The following is an 11,922-nucleotide window of genomic DNA, read 5'->3' on the forward strand; positions in this document are numbered from 1 at the left end:
CATGTTAAATTGTCTTTACCTCAACCCATGTGTCCCATCCTGCTGTAAAAGGGGAGTCGAGGAGGATTCTTAGTGACAGATTTCTCGGATGAAAATAAAACACAAAGGCAGCAATGTTGTATGTGAGAACTGTTTATTGATTAAGAAGGGTAAGTGTTCCTAGCGAAGAGGGATAGAAAAGAGAGCAGGGAGGGAAGAAGAGAAGACGGAGAGAGAAGCAGAAGGCAGGGACAGATCGCTGCCGCGGCACGGCCGGTTAGCAGCAGCTCAGCAGATGGAGCTCGGCAGCTGCGAGCAGGGATAAATCAGCCTGTGCAGATCCCAGGAGCAGCCGGGAGCGATTTCCAAGCGGCGGCAGCGGCCGCAGTCTGTGTGTGTGTGTGTGTGTGTGTGTGTGTGTCTGTGTCTGTGTCTGTCCCTGTGTCTGTCCCTGTGTCTGTCCCTGTGCCTGCTTGTCTGTCCCTGTGTCTGTCCCTGTGCCTGCTGCCGGGGCTGCGGGCAGGGAGGGTCACTCGCCGCCGGTGGCGGCTGCGGGCCGGGAGCGGCAGTGTCCGCTCCGTCCCGGGAAACTGCAGAGCGCCGGGATGCGGGGCACGAGCTGCCTCGGGAAAGCGGCGGGCACGGCAGGACGGGAGCGGGCAGGGAGCAGGAGCGCAGGGAGGGAAAGGCGAGGGGACAGCAGGGCCAAGCCGGTCTTCCGGGCGAGCCCCGAGCCCTCCAAGAAACGCACAGCCAAACGGCATCGTTTGTGTGGCGGGTCTTTGCTTTGATGTGTCGAGGCTCCTCCCACAGCTCGATTTCCCAGGCATTTTTTGCCAGGCATCCGCCCCACCTCGAGTGGGGTCACTCGCAGGCCGGTGGTGGAAGCTTCCCCTGCCCTGCCCGGCTGCCAGGCACAGCCTCCCCGGGATGGGGCTGTCAGCACATGTACAGCCCTTACAGTCATGATCCCCTCATGTATAACACGTGTTGAGGCAGAAATAAAAACAAAATTGGTCCCTCTCACCATGGGTTTTTTCACTGTTTCCCATCCCACTCTGAAGAATGTCAAGGTGCCCAATTACAAATGTGAAATGCAACCGGTTTCCCTAATGCTTTTACTTGCTCTCTAAGTCCATGCTGCATCTTGGAAGCCTATGGGCTTGGAGGAAGCAAAGTTTCAGGAATGAGAGCCTTTCCCCAGGAAAGGAAAAGACATGTCCTGAATCTGTCCACCTCTAGACTGAGCTGAGATGAAATGTGAGCTGGATAACTCTGGTAGCACATGCAATAAGGGCAGGCACACGCCACCTCCCTGTTGCAACCTTTACCCCAGTGCTTCAGGTCATGGTCAGAGGATGCCAATGTCCTGTTCGGAAGAGAGGTACGATACGATGACAACTACCCCTGACTGCCGTGCAGGAAGGAAGCTGTAAGTTAGCCCTGAGTGATGGACATCAGAGACAGACTGACGTAGGAAAACTGTCATTGAACAACCGCCTTCCCAGAGCTATCCCACCTGCCAACACTGGCCTGACACAGAAGGTTCCAGGTGAAATTCCATCCTTCAAGCAATGCAAGCTGAACGGAGCCCCTTGTGAGGCTGAAAGGTAAATGCATCCACAGGTGCAGATGAGACAGTATCCCACAGCATCTCAAAGCAACTCCCCCCCAAAAAATTGTCCCCATTATATCTTGCAGACCTGGATGCATATGCTGGGAGTGGACACAACTCCTTACAAAATTTTCCTGGAAATCCTACAGCATTTCCAAAAGCATCCCTGAAGGTCAAAGAGCAAAGCACATGGTAGACAAACTGCCCCCTTCTGATCCTTGTCATATTCAGCTTTCTTTTTGTGAGACCCTCTCTCATTGTAGCCCTGCTGCTTTTAGCTGCTGGTCTGGCAGTGCAGAGGTCCCTCCAAGAAGTTGATGTAGCCAGGGATTACCTTTGAGCCTCACATTGCTTTTGAGCAGAACTACAGAACCAAGAGGCCATTGCTTTCAGCCCTGGTGTTGAAGCATCCTAACTACCATAGTGATTATGACAGGAGTGAGTTTTCTGAAGCTGGCCAAAGCCTGGAAAGCCCTCAATTCAAGCTATGAGAGTCTGATGTGGCAGCTGGCTCCAGTCTGACAACAAGGGTCAGACATGAGCACTGCAGCTGATTTTACAAACCACAGGAGTCACACCAGATCATTAGACCTAGGAACCAGTGGGCCTCAAAGCAACATGCTCTTGCTGCAAGGATCAGACTGAGGCCTGGTCAAAATAAACAGGTGTAAAAGCGCATTCAAAAGAAAAAGCAGAACAGGCACCACTGCACCTATGGGCTTTCTACCTCTACTCAAATCTCTGAGATTTTAAGCTTTTCTTTAATTACAGATAGATGTGGCCATAGCCCAGAAAAACCTCTAGTGAGAATTTTTCCAGTGCAGCTTTCTCAGGCTTAGCCAGGGTTTTTCCCAAAGCTAGCTGCCTTTCTCTATTGTAAACATAAGAAAAGAATTAATAACAAAGATAAAACACCTGTTGGATACGTGCAAGAAGCATGGGAAGGAGATGTCACTTTCTCTGGGCCAATCAACTGTATTCTGTCTTTGGAGTTGCAAGGGACTCTACTTAAGCAGTGTGTTTTAGAATAAACTCATCTCTCTTTCCTATCATGAGATGACCGTGTAGCTTTGTCTTATTTCTGCCGCATCCAAAGGGTTAAATCCTTAACCCAGCAGCTACAGATAGACATCAGCCAGCACAGTTGTCACAGGCCTGTTAGGCAATCGGGAAGTAACTAATTACCTCAGTGAGGGTGTCCTCTCAGGTATTCAAAACATGTGCTAAGTGAGTACAGCCTGCCAGTGCACCTGGCAAATTCCCTGCTCTGAGACCCTCTTCATCTACAGGAGTTCAATCCAGGAGTGAATTTAACCAGCAGGACAAAGAAAGATGATCAAGATTAGCAGGTATATGATAAAAGTGTGTGTAATCACTGTGCTTTTTCTGGGAGGACTGAAAATTAGAATAATTCAGGCACATCACATCACATCATAGTGGTGTGAGGGAATCAAGTCACACACCACTGGTGTGTATTTGTCATTGGGGGGATGTACAGCAGCTGTCTAGCCATGTACAGTAGCAGTGTGTAACCGTTTTAAGCTAAGAATGCCTGAATTAATTGGACCTTTGGGGCAATTGAGGAAGGCAAAGTGCAATTACTTGAGCTGGAATTTACCAAACTTGAAAAAATCCCAGGTTATTCCTGGAAAATTTTCTCTGTGACCTTCCATAGTGAAATCCATTGTTCAAAAGGACCCAGAATGCTGGCTTTATATGCCTTATTAAAAGCTACCCAGTGTTGTATAGAAATTGGTCAAACACACTTTTCAAATATAATTGTAAGGGCTTAATCTCATGCAGGCAAGTCTGATCAGTGAAAAATACAAATCCATGTATACCAATTGACTGTCAGAGCAACAGAGCTCCTTACACTGATTTATAAATGCTCCATGCCTGGCTAAGGTGTGCTTATTAATTTGTTCACAACATGACAGTTATTTAACATGAAATAAATAAGCATTCATTTTTTTCATTCCTCTGGCCACCCTGAAGGCCACTGTCATGTTTTGGATGTGCAGAAGCCTACTGAGAAGTGACCTAGAGTTAATGTTATACTGTGAGCTTCTGAGCAGCCACAATTCTCTATCATCAGCAAATTTTGCACCAGATGTGATTGGTTTCTTATTTAAATTGGGTTATTTAAAGAAATATTAAGGTAATGGATGAAATTAAGCCACTATTAGGTTAGTAAGTAATTTAACTAGTACAAACCAGGCAAGTGAATCAAGCTGAACTGATCACGCTTTTGTGTTTAGACAAAGAGAAATATGTCCAAAGTCAGTCCTGAGACTTACTTTTCGGTGGCAGGGTCTCTGCAGACAACTCAGCTGGAGCACATGGTACTCCATGTGGTACATGGTGATGGAGCTGTCCATGCAAACCTATGTTTGCATAGCTCCATGCATTGCCTGAGAGTCCTGGCATGTGCTGACAGGGCAGGCTGGTGCTGAACCTCCTGCCAGAAGCCGCCTGGGGTCTGTTGCAGCCTGTGTGCTGCTGACCCACCAGCCCTGGGGTCTTGTCCTCTTGCTCAGGAATTAATGCAATGGCAAAGAACAACTCAGGGCGTGCTCTCTCTGGGGGAGCAAGAGGACATCTTCCAGGACACAGTGGCCCACATCTAAGGCAAGTGGGACATTTTTATTGCTAGAAAGGTGTGATATATATTTGCAAGCCTCCACTGGATCTTTTTACACTTGCTTTGTGGAGTTTGTAAAATTCTGATAATATTATTCATACTGGCTTTTTTGTCACATGCTCTTGACAAACACAAACCTGAAAGTTAAAATCTTTAATCAAAAAAAAAAAAAAAAAAAAAAAAAAAAAAAAAAAAAAAAAAGCAACATTTTTAAAAATGATACTAAAACTTTTCTTGCTCATTCACACATATTCATATACAGGCTGGGGAAACACAAGGCAATCTTTTAGATATCATGTCCCTACGGATAGCTGGAATTTCAGTGAATTACAGTTTTGATTGGTTAGTGAAAGTTGGGTGTCCCATTTGACACTTCATGTCTCAGATGTACACTTAAGAATTTGATCCAGTTAATATGCACTTAAGCTTTTATCTAGTAAAAATCTCCCTGGGACATATGGATTAACAAAGCTGATGACACTGTCCCAAAATTGGCTCTGAAGTGACAGTGGGCAGCTGTTACACAACCCAATGCTGAAAGCTGATCTGGTTTCATCTGGGGCAGCCATGGAATTGCCTACCCTCCAAACATTTCAGCAGAAAGAAAGAGGGGGTCGTAGCCAAAGGAAATGAGAAAATGACAGGCATAAAAAGTGGAATCAGCTCAAATGCCACCGAGGGTGATGGAATAAGTCTAAACACAGGCACGGCTTTGCTCTCATAAGAGGCTTAGCACTGTCTTCTCAGGGCTAGCTCTCATATAAGGGAGCATTTTGGCTCACTCTAAAGAAGAAATTAAGTGTTTGAAGGCATTTCAGGAATACCAGAACAAATTCAGTGCTAACATGGTGGGGGAAATAACTACCACCAGCAAAACATTTGCTCTGCTAGCACAGTTATACTGCTGAATTTCATTCCTTTTCTCTAAGTACATTTGAGACACACTCCAGAAATAAAAATTTCAGGGGAAGACAGAGAAATTATCTCAACACCTCTACACCAAGTCTCCTAGGAATGAATAAAAAGTAGTGGAAGTTCAATGCCAGGTTCTGCAGGTTACACGTTACAGGGACTAGAAATGCACGGCTGCCACCATGGAGGTAAACTTAGCTCAACTCCCTCTCATTTTCCAAACTCAGGGCTAAATATATGATGATGAAAGAAATTGCTACAGCACACTCCTCTGACAGGACACCAGCTCCAGTCTTAGATGATTACTTGTTGTGAGAGCAGGCATTATCTAAAGAGGAAGCATAATACATGCCTTGCTCTCCCCCACCCAAAGAGTAGGGGAAGGGATTTAATTTCTTCTGAAGCTATAATGTTATAATGGTCTTGTCTGCTAATCAAGGAGAGTAATATCCTGGTCTTCTGAGGTTATTAGTAGAATTTCCATTAAATTTAACAGGATAAGGACAGGGCCTTTGATCACAGGGGATGAATCTGCTGAATAAATGTTGCTGAGGAAATTTTTATCCAGTCTTTGTCCCTCTGACTGGTTATATGTTTTGCAGGTAGCACCTGAATAGGAAATGTGGAACAGATCCTGACAGGGATGCAGGGTCTGAATGTATGCTAAGATACCACTAGAAACTTTATTTGCTGCAAAAAGCCATGGCAGCTGGTGGTTGCCTTTGTCAGAATAGGGTGGGATTTAGGACAGAAATTCACAATAGGAAAACCAATGTCCTTACTAGAGATAGGATCATACTCTATAGTTTAAGCCCAAGGACTCCACGCCTCGTGGGCTGTTCCCAGTGTCTTTAACAGGAAACTGTGTTATCCACTGAGGATAGCCTTGTCCCTTAAGGGAGCTAGGAGTACAGAGGAAACCAAGTGCAGCACCCGGGACCAAGGGCAAGAGAGTACCTAGGAATCAATGACACACATTTGGTGAGAGTCTGAAAATCAAAACTGCAGAATCAGGTACAACGTGCTCTTCAGTGGTACTGCTGGGACTAAGCAAGCCTCCACCAGGGAATATGCAGCACAGTGGGTTGTGGTCACTTGGTGTTCAGATGTAGCTCATCCACAAGACCTTGCCTTAGTCTCATGTTCCCATAAAGAATTTCTGTTTTGGAAAATTATCAGCAGATATCAGGTCAGCTTCAGAAGTCAGACAGACTCTCAGTTACTACAGCATGCCCAAGTACCCCATCTGTTAATACCCCAAAGCACAGAAGTCATATGAGTTTACAACCTGGCAGCTCTTACACCCCGTATCCTTAGAAACCATATAATATTATTGGAAGCTGATATTTAATAGTAAATAAAAGAGTACAAAAAAAGACCACCTCATAGTTTCAAAAGGAACAACAACTGCAGCTCATCCAGTTGCATCCAGGAGTTGACATGAGCACCCTGGTAGACAAAGCAGTTTTTTGGACAGGCTGAGTTCAGCCAAGGGAGTAGGATGCCAGGTAGGAGTCAGCCAGAGCAGTGCCAGTGACCTCAGGAAGCCACCATGAAATGCCCAGAGGACCAGCCAGAAAAAGACAGAAGTAGAAATTGTCATCAGTGTCACACAGGCTGCTTATACAAAGCTACTCGTCAGGAAAAAAAAAAAAAGCTCTAGAAGCCCCCTGCTTAATAGGGTCCTTGAAGGCTTTTGGCAGGAAGAAACACAAGCTGGTAGCACTGAGCCAGTACACACCTGTGAGTCAAGAACACGTTTTGTCACATGGCTGCAGCAGAAGCATCAGCTGGGGGAAGTGCACAGTGTGCATTTCAGAGGCAATTGCATTCAGTCCTTACTGCCTTCTGGCTGTCAGCACTCAGCTTCAGCAGAGCTGCTGGGCACTGCAGCTACCCGATGTTCCATGGTGCCTTCAGTCTCGGGAAGTGGGTCACCAGCCTCCCAGCACTCAGACATGGGGGAAAGCAGCAACAGCCTGAAGGATTAGGAAGCAGAGGGCAGATAGCTACAGCAAATGAAGTCACACTTGATATTTACTGTAGCTGCTTGCATCCAAAAAGGCTCAGACAGGACTTGGAAGGAAGTGTTTACACACAGCCAGCCTGCAACAAGGGATAAAAATCATAATGTGTGTGGCTTTGTGGAGCCTCTACAGCATAGCTCTGTTGCCATGAAACAGGGGAAATATTCCAAATTCTGGTCACACAGAATTTCTGGGAGTGAGGGAAAGTGAGACAAGAATTTCAAACAATTAGGTCCTGAGAAATGCAAACTGATAATCCTACTAATGTTTTCAGTTTTCACTTCCAGCATGTTATCCTGGACAAGAATATAGGGATTTTAGTTTGGGATAGCATTTTAGAAAGAAAAGCATGGAAACACTCTTCTTCCTCAACAAACAATAATGATCTGTGTGTCTCTGAGCAGTTGGCTCTAAGTAGATGACTTGTAGGGAGGCATTCCCAGTTTAAACAGTTTGTCCAATGAAATTATGTATCCAAATATCAACCAAACTTGGAAGCACAATTAATCTCTGAGGGTTTAACATAAGTTTCTGGTGGTGTTTGAAGATAGGTAACTGGTTAGTTTCCCCCCAGGGAAAAAGAATATATATTAGACATTCAAATACTCATTTCAAAGAGATCCTCCCAATTAATTCTAGTGACAATAAAAAAACCTGATCTCAATCATGTGGAGAATTGTATGCTTCTGAAAATTACACAGAGTATTTAGTTGCTTCTGGGGCACCACTCTATTCCACTGGCTAGGCCTTTCAGCTCATGTTCTTTGCTCTCTTTCCCCACCAAGAGCCCCAGTCTTCTTTCCAAGCTGTGCAATCATATGCTATCTAAAGTCCAACCTATCATCTTTGCTGTCATCCACTCACTCTTAATTTGGAGTCAAATATTTCACCCTCACAATTATAATTTGTGAACATGAGGTAGTGAAGAGAAAGTAAGAGAAGGTAAAATCCTCCTACACGTTTTCCCATTAGGACAAATTGTGTTGAGAAAACCAACAATCTGGGTTCATTTTCAACTCATGTCCTTACTTTAGTCCAGATTACATCACATACTCCTGTACACTCCATAAACTGCATTTATGCAGTTGGGTAGGGTCAAGCTTAATATTTGAAAATTAAGGTAGAAAGAAAAGACATTCCTTCCTGTCATTTGAGGGGTGTAAGGTCCTTTTCTGATTCTGTTAGGCTTTGTGAGAGATCCTGTGGAAGCCTTGGAGTTGCACATGTGTCTATGACTATTTTCCATAGTCATAGATGCAGGGATCGTTGGCCTAGCAGGAAGTTTGGTTCCTCCGTCTTCACTGAGGTGCTGAAACAGGCAGCACTGATGAAGTGGTACACTTAGCACTCCTGGTGCTCAGTCTGCAAGCACGTGAAATTACTCTGATGGGCAAATCACATACAGGGGCATTAATCGGCTCCGTAGAACCAGCACTTACAAGGTCACCTTCAGTTTTCAAAACTTCTGGACTTAGGTTAAGGTAATATCTGAAAACAAATTACATTACACAAAATATCAGAAGAAAACATGTGTTTTGTCTCGATAAAATTAGTGCAGTCTTTGGCAAAATTGCAATGACTTTTGGTGGCTGGGAATTCAAAATGTCTATTCAAGTTCCTGCTATTTGCCACACATTAATCTAATGAGTTGCCTGTGAAATAAACCATTAGAAAAGCCCTTGTTAAATTGTATCAAAGTAAATGGTTATCTAAAATAGACACCACAGGGAGGTTCTTAATTAGTCTGTTGTCAGCTGGGACTGGAAATGCTTGCAGCAGCATGAGGCTAATTAATTTCTCATTCTGCCACATTGCAGCTTCCTGTCAAAGTACAAGGTACAAATCAAAACACACCAATGGCTGGTTGCTCCTTTTCAGAGCCCATGACAGCAGTAGAGGAGGGCTCTGGATTGGCCTGTGCTCACTTTCCATAGGGAGATGGGTTGAGGGGATGTCCAAGCCAGATGACTGTGCCTAGGATAAGCTGTCTGTCTAAACAAGGAGTCTCTGAGGCCCATATTCTATTGCTTCAGCTGAACATTGCTTCCTGGATGGAAAATGACAATTAGTTTTGGGAGGAGGGCATTTGGAATCAATCAGAAGCCCCAAGGATGTACTTACGCAAGGGTCTTTATCCTGTGTCAGGGTGACACTGCACAAATTGTGCCCATCTGCTTGTGGTGTGGGCACAGACCTCTGAGAGCTGTCCTGCTGTACAGGGCTCCTGGGAACAGCTGAAGAGACAGTGCCCACACACCCTGGTGACCCAAAGTGCCATCAGCGTCTGAGGAGCCAGTTGCACTTTTCAGGCAGGAGCAAAAAGTTACAAAGTTTCTATTACCCCGTCTGTCCTACCACGGTGCCAATGAAAAATGTATTATTTGGCGGAAGCGATTTAAACAGTTTTGCACACTTTGGGCAGTATTTCACCGCAGCAGCCTGCGGAGCAGAAAGGAACTTGCCGTGTGGCCTTCTTTGTTGGCTGGAGATCCCTTGACAGAGGGCATAGGGCACCTGATGCCTGATACTGGATGTAGAGATGGAGCTTCAACCAGGGAATGGCTGGTGAAGGGCTGTGAAGGGCCAGTAATAGAAAACACATTGGGTAAATATTCTCTAAACCTAGTATCTCTGGGATGTGGTGAGGAGCATCCCTGCTCAAATGAAGTTGTCCCAAGGGACCTGCACTGTCTCTGCTCCAGGTAGAGCGCAGGGGAACTGAGTTTGGGCCCTCAAGGCTTGGCACCAACCCCTCACTGCTGTGCCATGGCTGGAGACCTTCAGTGCTCTGCTCCTCCTCTGCAACATTTGTAGCTGTTTTTACATCACCCTTCCCCTTTTCTTCAGAGACACAGGTCTGTTCTATGGAAAGAGTGAAAAGCAGTGTATTTACACCCACACTTGCAATCAGGAACCATTTGATATCCCCTGATATCAGCATGCAAGGATTTTAGGGACTTTAAATGTTGCAAGCACTCCAAGTATACAGCAATAAAAGCTTTATTACAACCCTGCATCAAATACCTTTGAAACACAAGAACACCCTACTACACTGAAATGTGTGTAATGGTGGCAAAGTCCTTCCCCATCACTGCCCTTCACCCTTTGTGGTCACACACCTCCTCATGCAGCAAACACCAGGGTCTGGTCTATACATAAAGCGTTCACAGAGCTGTGCTCCCAGCACAATGAACGCACAACCCTTCCTTTAAATACTGCTCCCTGACACAGTACAGTACCATGACTGACTCACGGTTGTTGTCATCTCACCATCTGTGATGGCTCTGTTAGATAATGGATACTCATGGGTGCAGGTTATAGGAAAAGGGAACAAGTCCATGGAAAGGAAATATTACCATCTCTGAAGCTGTCCCCATAAGGTGCCTAACTAGTCGGTAGGACACTAAGGTTAATCAAGTACACATTTAGCCACTCTTATGATGATGTCTGTACAAATCAGTTCTTAATTTTCAAACAGTGGGAGCATGCAAGGGGCATGGTGATGCAGATGCATTTTTCTTTGGACAACAGAATATCTGATTTTTCTTCACTTCATCACAGAGGCCTTACCACTACTATCACTTCCTACCCATTCATTGCACTACCCATGGAGGAAAACAGCATGATCTTCCAAACAACCTTTCTGCATATTCTTCCCCATACGTCCTCATAGAGGGTACCTGTGGGTAAAACTCAAACACTGTTTCCTCTGAAGGCAGTCTTCAGCAACATGTTCACAGCATTGGAAGGAAGCCTGGACAGACTTCTGCCTCTCCCTGATCTTGGTCTCTGGTGTACCCAAAGGTCAAGTAAAATAAAGGAAATTTCAGAGTGTCTGTGTGCTTTGGTCTGATCCACAGCTGTGCTTATTGCTAGGTATTGATCACCAGGACAGCAGAGCAGGCAGATATCTTTCTCACCTCTGTCCCCTGGTCTTCAGAGAGGCTCTGAAAGCTCTTCACAGCAGCCACCAGCAGCAGCTAGCTGGGCTGAGGTGAGATGTCCCTCAAGCAGCGTCTGTGACTCCACAGCTGCTGGAGGGGTTGAGAAACATCTCTCAGATACTTGGTTTGCTGGGTGGTAGAGGATGAAGTAGCAGATGTTTCCCAAAGGCTGAAAGAAGGGGGGCTGCCAGGGAAATGCCTGAGAGTGAGGGACTACCATGGGACCACAGCAGGACACTCCTGGTGCCTGCAACCATGTGGTGGCTGATGATCTGCTGGAGCAGATGATTTAGGAAAGCAATCCCCATTTGACAGGTATTAGACAGGCTGCTTTCTGAAAAAAAAAAGCCGAGTTCATGTTTTTCAAGAACACAGCTGCCCTGCAACTTACGTGCACACTTTGCACCCCATTGCAGTTTTCCCCAGACAATTCCTGGTGTACCATGCAGATTTCATGCCTTCAAAGAGAGCAGTTTGAACCCTCATCTCCAGTAAAAAAATGCTTTGCCTATCTCTCTCCAGTGCCTGTGCATAGAGTGCTCAGTCTGTGCATGCATACATGTTCACACTCATCCATTATTTTCTCTGCCATAAAAGAATCACAGAATGGTGCAAGTTGGAAGAAACCTCTAATCAAGCAGGGTCATCTACAGCAGGTTGCCCAGGACCATGTTCAGATTACTTTTGAGTATCTCCAAGGACAGAGACTGCACCACTTCATTGGACAACCTGCCCTACTGTTTGGTCATCCTCACAATGAAAAAAGAGTCCTGAACTTCAGAGGGAAGCTCCCATGTTTCAGTT

The sequence above is a fragment of the Sturnus vulgaris genome, chromosome Z (assembly GCF_052056855.1).
Source record: "Sturnus vulgaris isolate bStuVul1 chromosome Z, bStuVul1.hap1, whole genome shotgun sequence".
NCBI classification, from domain to species: Eukaryota; Metazoa; Chordata; class Aves; order Passeriformes; family Sturnidae; genus Sturnus; species Sturnus vulgaris.